The sequence below is a fragment of the Homarus americanus genome, unplaced genomic scaffold (assembly GCF_018991925.1).
Source record: "Homarus americanus isolate GMGI-L3 unplaced genomic scaffold, GMGI_Hamer_2.0 scaffold36734, whole genome shotgun sequence".
NCBI classification, from domain to species: Eukaryota; Metazoa; Arthropoda; class Malacostraca; order Decapoda; family Nephropidae; genus Homarus; species Homarus americanus.
Genome location: NW_024733126.1, coordinates 11572511 through 11580888, shown reverse-complemented (window position 1 = coordinate 11580888; position 8378 = coordinate 11572511). Strand labels below are relative to the sequence as shown.

The window sequence follows — 8378 nt, the reverse complement described above, 5'->3', positions numbered from 1 at the left end:
GGGGAGGAAATATTCGAAAGGAAAGAAGAAGAATAAAGGTGAGGGGATATGAAGAGAAGAAGAGGGGAAAGAAATGGAGGAAAGGGAAAATGTGAGGCATGTGAAAAGAAGAGAGGAGAGGAAGATAATTTTGGGAGATGTAACGAGGAAAAAGGAAAGGAAGATAAATATAGGATGTGAAGAGAAGAGAGAGGAGAAGAGTGGAGACGAGGATTAATACTATACTCAGACGAAGTGGTAGAAAGAGGAAGAGGAGAGGAGAGATAGAGAGGATCAGGAGGACAAATGGTGTAACAGATGAAGAGAGAGGAAGAGGGGAATTTATTAATGGAAGAGAAGAGAGGAAGAGAGAATTAGGTGAAGAAGGAGGAGATAGGAAGAGGATTTTTGAGTAAAGATGAAGGAGAGAGGAAATTAGAAGAGAAGAACTGGTGAAGGAGAGAGAGAGAGAGATCAAGGATTAATAGAGAATTGAAGATAAAGTATAAAGAATCTAACCCCTTTTCCCCAACCCCACACTACCGTCTTCAACCTCTCTCCAGCCTCCTCCATCCCCATCCACATATCCATCCACTTACCAAATATCCCTCCCCAACTCTCCCACCAACCAACCGCCACCCACACCCCCCTCCCCCCTTGAGGAAATAACAATAACAATGAACTAATCTGGTAGTTTAGAAAAAAAAAACACGTAACGCCTCCCTGTGTAAATAAAACCATTTACAACTTGGGGTAAACCACGTCGGCGGCCGTTGTAAGTGTGAAAAGGCCATAAAAGTATAATACCATGTTGTAAATTATCCCTCACTCTGTGTACTCTTAATTAGCGAACAGCCTGCTATAAATTACACATGCACACACACACACACACACACACACACACACACACTGAATGAAAACAAGATAGGGAGAGAAAGAGAAAGATTCACTGGTAGGAAAACAGCACAAGAGCGAGAGATGAGAGAGAGAGAGAGAGTGTGAGAAAAATGGAGAGAGGAGGATACATAAACACTTGTGAATTTTATTACCTTATAAAAACAGGTAATTTGTTCTCACCTTGTGTGCGCGCGCGTATATGTGGTGTGTGTGTGTGTGTGTGTGTGTGTGTGTGTGTGTGTGTTTTATGGGTAAAACTGGAGGCGGTGTGACGCCCTAGGGATGATCTTATCTTAATTACGGCTGACAGATAAGGTAACGAGTCTTTTAATGCTTGATATCATTAGTACCTGTGTTTTGTTAAGTGTGTGTGTGTGTGTGTGTGGGAGTGTTTAAGTATTGGTGCGTGTATGTGTGTACGTATTTATTTGTGTGTGTGTGTATGTTTATATCCATGTACTATATTTTGTCCCTAAAAATAATCATACACACCTGTCAAGATCATACAACACACATCTAAATAAATAAATAAATAAATAAAACTCAAAAGAAAAATTTGCTTGAAAATAACTCCATATAAGAATGAAGACCAAGTAACTGAAGCATCTATACCGTCAACAACACAAACAATAACCACAAACAACACCACAACAACACAAACAATCACATCAATAACCACAAACAACCACACTAACCACAACATCAATCAAAAATAGTGTACCTGTATATTCAACCAACTAGTTCTCCACACATTAAACTCTGGCAGTAATAGAGATAAGATGGTCCTTATATTGGGGAGAAAAATTGGGTTGGGTTTGACTAATAGCTGGTTGATTTCCCATGACGGCGATATTAGTATTATTTATTTATTTATTTTTATTTTTTGGTGTGTTGGGATCAAAATAATATTCGTCATTGTTGTTAATTCTTCTTGTTTCTTCAGTATGATGTGTGTGTGTGTGTGTGTGTGTGTGTGTGTGTGTGTGTGTGTGTCATAATCATTCGTAACACCAAAAATAAGATAAACCTCGATACCTCCTCACTTCTAGACCTTAAAAAGAAACCTAATCTACCGAACTTTGTAATCGAAATCAGAAACACTTAATTTCGTCATCATTTCTCGACGCCTCATAAAACTCACAGGAAATTCACCGTCACTGTCTGCGGTTGAGGGATAGCACTTTCTTCTCCCAGAGAGTCATAATGTCAATATGTGTCAACTTCAATGAATATTCAAAATTCACTCGGTTCTTGTCGCTTTTTTTTATGGGTCGTAAATGGTGCTTTTTATGACAAGGGTTCTTCTGTACCACGAGAGAGAGTGTGTGTGTGTGTGTACGTTTGTGTGTGTGTGTGTGTGTGTGTGTGTGTGTGTGTGTGTTTGTGTGTGTGCGCGTGTGCGTGTGTGTTTGTGCATGTCTATATCAAATCATGTAGGAGACTGCAAGAGGGTGAGGGAAGGAGGGGGGAGGGAGTGCCGGGTGGTGTTCACGTCATCTCTCCTTTGTCTCCTCGCTGTCAGGTCACTGTGATGATGGCTGGCACTGTGATATACTCGGGTGTATGGCTGTATGGTTGTGTGTGTGTGTGTGTGTGTGTGTGATGAAATTATAACATGAATCTGTCCTTGTGTACGTCAATATATACAGAAGTACCTATCACTGCATGTGGCTACAGATGTGTGGTTTGTGTACATCATAATTACGTGTCTGTTAGTGCGTTTGTACTCTCTGATCACTCCATTAAGCGACCAACTTGTAGCTTGCGTCACAACTCTCATATGATACAACTTAGTGGGAATTACACCCCGACCCTCTCAACGGCTCGGCCAACACCACCAGCAGCAGAACCCCTCAAATCACACCTCTCTCTCTCTCTCTCTCTCTCTCTCTCTCTCACCCCGAGCGCTAAAAGCCCCTCATTACGACCCCAGCCACAGTCACAAATCAATCCCCGTTCCCAGAAACCTTTCAAACAATATCAAATTCATGGCAAAACAGTCACGAGAGAGAAGACAGAGAAGAGAGAGGAGAGAAGAGAGAAGAGAGAGAGAAGAGTGTGTGTGTGTGTGTGTGTGCGTGGACCTCTCCTTTCATTCATGAATTCAGCCGGCAGAGTCGTTGGGGTTATGCCTCTCCTCCGGCGGCGCGCACGACCCCGTTACCACCACCCTCCCGACGCCCTCCCCCCTCCCCCTCAACGTCGGCAGGCACAGTTGCAACGTGTGTCGGTCGGCCTGCAACGAATGATTCCCCAATGAGTCATAGTGTGTGGTGGGATGACGTCACCACAGGCCTGAGCTAACGTTGGTCGAGGCCTGAGGTAGAGGGAGACGCTGCTCGGCCGTAGGGGGCAGAGTAATAAAATTTATGGCCACGATTCACGTCCCACATTTGGTTCAAATTTACGAGTACCCATTACCAGACGCTACAGAGGAGCTGGCTCGCCTGCCCACGGCTCACTCCAGTGCCGATTTTCACAGTGGAAGGGTGCAGTGTGTTGCAAGGAGCGGTGGAGGCCGCAGTGGTGGTGGTGGAGGCGCGCGCCTGGTGGAGTTATACGGGCGGAGGAGAACACACAGTGTGTGGAGACTTGGTGGAAGAGGAAGAGAGTTGTGTATAGTGTGCAGGGCGATCAATGGTTGCGTGGTGGGGGTTCCAACATCCCCTCCCCTCTAGCCAGGTCTCACCCCACACCCCTCCTCTCCTCTCCCTTTCTCCTCCCTTCCCCCCCCCCTCCCCTCCACGGACCATCCACACCCTCCACACCCCTCCTCCGTCCTCCGCCTCCCGCCACGCATAACGGTCCCTGAGTTCCGACTGTCCATGTCTGATTTTCCATTCTAAATCGCTCTTGAAACCATCTATCAGTCAGTCAGCCACCCTAGTGTCTCATGCCACATATAAAATCAAATAATATCTAATCACACATGAGTAAATGGTGTCAAAATTCAACAAAATCCAACGTGAAAGCGATCGAAAGAGTGAGGTTTTCAAAATGGCGGAGCTCGGCTGCCGTGGATGGCGCTAGCTAAGAGGGATTCTCTCGCGTACCGTCGACAGCAGGAATATGGATCTTTCCGTCGAGTTGTGTGCTTCTGCGGCTGTTTATTTACAGGTACGTATCATAAACTACGAGGAAATCCCACCAAATAAAGCCAGGGACGCCTCGGAATGATAGAAAATAGGACGAGAATACAGACGACGGTGGGAGGGAAGGTTAAGCGGGCTGAAGCGCTGGTGGGAGAGAGGAAGAGAGAGAGAGAGAGAGAGAGAGGAAGTATGCGCAGGAACTGGTGTTTGTTTCTCTCTCTCTCTCTCTCTCTCTCTTTACGTTTAGGAGGTCGCTAGGAAGGCCTCTCCCCCCCTCTCTCTCTCTCACCTTCCTTTCTTTATATCTCTCCCCTCTATCTTTTTATGTTCCCCCACCTTCCTCCTCTCTTTCCGTTCCTGTCGCTTTACCCATTTCTCTCAATTTGCCTTTGTCTCTCTCTTACATTCGCACTCCCTTTCTCTCTTTTTATTTAATCTCTCTCTCTCTCTATCTCTCGCTGTCTCTCTTTCTCTCTCTCTCTCTCTTTTTCCGTCGACAGGAGGAATAGAGCGAGAAGATACTGCGTTATTGATGAGCCCGACAAGCTCGACTGACGTTTGTTTGGTACAGAATCACCAAGTGAGCGGAAAGCCGATAAAAGCCTCTGTCTGTTTATGTGTTTGTATTTGTTTATGGGTTTGTGTATGTTTGTGTATGTTTATGTATGTATGTTTGTATGAGTAAATATTATAGTGTGTGTATGTAGCGGAGACTGACATGTTACAAAGCCTTATGTATATGTGTGTGTATTTAACAAAGTATGCATGTAGTGTAAACTAGTAAAGAACAAAGCCTGTATCTGGTTATGTCTTTGTGCATGCTTGTGTTGTATGTGCATGTATGTGTCTATGCAGCATCGACCGGTAAAGAACAAAGATTTTTTTTTCTCCTCATATATTTGCGTTTGTGTATGTTGTGTGTGTGTGTGTGTATGTCCGTGTATGCAACAGCGACTGGGCAACAACAACGCCTCTCTGCTGATGTGTTTGTGTGTATACGTAATTTTCCTCGTATATATATTATGTATGTTTAGTTATATATGTACAGCATAATCTCAGCAACAGCAAAGCCTCTGTATGTGTGTAAGTGTTTGCGGTGAGCGAGTTGTTTGTGTGTAAATTTATGCAAGTGTTTCTGTGTGTCAAAGTGTTTATCGTTTTGTGATATTATGCGTCTGGGAACAAATATACATATATGTATAGTGTCCGATAACACATGAATAATGTATATATATATGAGTATTCGTACATGTGTGTGTGTGTGTGTGTGTGTGTGTGTAATCCGCCTCAGCAACAACAATAAAACTAGACTAAAAAAGAAAACGGATGGGATGAACGTTTATACGGTGCATACATCTGGGCGTCCCACGAGTACTGTTGTTTACATATCACGGTCCAGAGTCAATAGGGGGTCCTAAGGGGAGGGGAGGCAAGAGGGTTTAAGAAATATTTAAAAAAAAATATAAGGAGGAGAGAGATAGGTCTTTTGTGTACAAGGGCCACACATAAAAGCTGTTTTATTGGGATTTTGTTTCATATGAACAACTCTTAAAAGAATGATTTTTTTGATATCTGGATTTTAGAGTCAGAAAAAATTACCTGTGTTAATGACGTTTAATTTAGCTTTCACGGTAGTGTAACTATTGTCAATATAGCGAAGGTTAAAATAATTTTCAGTTTTAGTTATATTATTTTTTTACTTTTATCTCTTCCTTTTTTATTGTCTTATTTGTTATCTTTGTTGATGATTATCGTTATTGTTATTATTATTATTATTATTATTATTATTATTATTATTATTATTATTGGCTTCCTTATCATGATTGCACAATTATTACTAGTGTTAATGTACTGTATTCACTGCAGTTCTTCTCTCCTATTTTATCTTCTGATTTAACTGTTATTAATGTTATTGTTCTAAGTACTAATATTCGTGTTATCTTTATTATTATTATTATTATTATTATTATTATTATTATTATTATTATTATTATTTTCATTATTATTATTATTATTTATTTTTTTATTATTCTTTTTATTATTATTATTATTTTTATTACTTTTATTATTTTTATTTTTATTTTTATTTCTATTATTATCATTATCACAACCTGCACTCTGTTTCTGGTAACTATCACCAACTTCCATCATGATTGTCGTTGGCTTGATAATGACCTAAAATTGTCGACAAATACATGATAATCTTCCCGGAATAATATCCCCGCTATTACCACTAAATTGCTTGTAATTATTATCATATTCATACATAAGATATCACAAGCGTGTTATCTGTTTAAGTAATTTGGGGAATTATATTAAGTAAAAAACGATTACCTGGAGGACAGTGTTGGGGCGAGTGTCGTGCTTGGGTGATTGGCAGCAGTAGGAGAGAGAGAGAGAGAGAGAGAGAGTCGTCGTTGGGTGGCTGGTATAAGGATGAAAAAGAGAAAAAGAAAGAAAGAGAAAAAGAGAGCGATAAAGAGAGAAAGAAAAATAAAAGAGAGAGAGAGAGAGAGTCGTGCTTGTGTGGCTGATAGGAGAGCAGTACAGTATAGAGAGGGAGAGGAGGAGACAGTTGTGGTTGGATGGTTGGCTTTGACTGTATAATTTGCCTCGTAAGCATCATTTCGCTTTTAGGTCAAGTTCATCTCGATCATTAGTCAGCATCTCTTGTGTGTGTGTGTGTGTGTGTGTGTGTGTGTGTGTGTTTGTGTGAGTGTGTGTACGTTCCTTGGTGCACTCACCCAACACGCTCACTCACTCTGCAATAAACCACAACCAGTGAAACATATTCCTCCGTTACTGTCATAGTCAGAGGATATATATCACGAGGTATACATCACCCTCATCACAAGCCGGATATGTCTCGCTAAGTGGGATATATATATATATATATATGTTTGTGCGATAAATATGTTTTCGCGTATCAAGTAGATATATAATGTAGCAATGATGGGAGTGAAACAAATAAAATAATATTACCAATTTTACATTGCTTCATAAGTACAATGACCAATTATGAAATATTTCAGAAATGCACGAACCAATTTCATAATGTTTCAAAAAATATAATAATTAATTTTACACTGTTGTATTAATTCTGCACAATAACCAATTTTGCAGTGTTGAAGTGATGTAACTGTACAGCAACTCATCCATTACAGTAATACAGTAGGTCAGTGACTACAGTAAAGGCTTTTGAGGTGATACAGCGACAAAGTTTATATCATACACGATACATAATGATTAATATATTTTCCTACAATGATCAGTGAGTGAGGGTCGTATTATATAATGACTTTACCTGGCAACACTGGCGTTTTTGATGATATTTACTGTACATTAATAATATTCTAATAAGCTAGAAACCATTGAGGAATTTATTTTTTACATTTCTCCTCCTTATTCCTATTCTTCTTCATATTTGTTATCATCTTCATTATATATTTCGTATTCGTCTCCCTATCATAATTATCATTAATATTGTGTTCATTTTCGTTATATTCATCTATTTATTTTTCTTCTGCTCCTCCTCATTTTTATCTTCTTAACCTTCTTCCTCCCCTTCTTTTGCTTTCCAATTTAATTCAATGTAATTATAATATGATTTTGGACTTCTGTACAATCTTTATGCTGAAGCTTAGGAGTGATACGTCCTCCCATCTCTATATACAAGACAAAAAAAAAACAGGATTTTTTGGAGAATTCACGTCCAGGACTAAAGACAAATGATCTTTAACAATAAGTCTATTTATTAACTGGGTAATATTATGCTTTTTTTTCGAAGACAGTCACTGATTTTAACTTGAAAAAGTTTATTTAGTCAGATTAATACAGATATAAAGACAGTATTTGGTAACTTTTGTAACTGGCTTATATAAATAAAATGAAAATATCAACTTTGACAAATACATTTTTACTGTGTATGATTCTAGTATGCAAAAATTCTATGTTTCTCAATTTTTGAAAAATATAAATAAAATAGTTTGGGGATAAATATTAATAATTAAGATTCATAATTAAGTCATGTGTGTAATAATAAATGATATGATAAATGGTTTTTGAATAAGTATGAATATTACAAGGAATATGTGTGTCGTGTTTCACGTTCAACATCCAGAGTTAAAATAGTACGATGTTTTTTCTTCTGCAACATCCATAGAAAAAAATCCAACGATACTTATAATATCAACTCTTTTTTTTACACTGGTTATTCCTTCTCACAAAACAATGCATACAATTTCTTTTAAACTCGACACATCTTAAACATATTATCAAAGTTACACCGTCATTGTGTTGGTGCAGTAACTTATATATGATTTAACAGTTCACCTTGACAACAGGTTCTGTAAATTGAAGATAATTGAAGATTTCTCGGTAAATTTCCCGACTGTGGTGGTGGATACCTTT

At 39.2% G+C, this 8378-nt stretch overlaps 1 long non-coding RNA gene across 1 annotated transcript in view; it reads left to right on the top strand.

The window, feature by feature from the left end:
• The first annotated feature begins 3626 nt into the window (after positions 1–3626).
• Positions 3627–8378, top strand: part of LOC121869355 — a 19078-nt gene continuing 14326 nt past the window's right edge. Inside the window, exon 1 of the long non-coding RNA XR_006089534.1 lies at positions 3627–3993. This is a non-coding gene — a long non-coding RNA (uncharacterized LOC121869355). The remainder of the gene's footprint in view (positions 3994–8378) is intronic.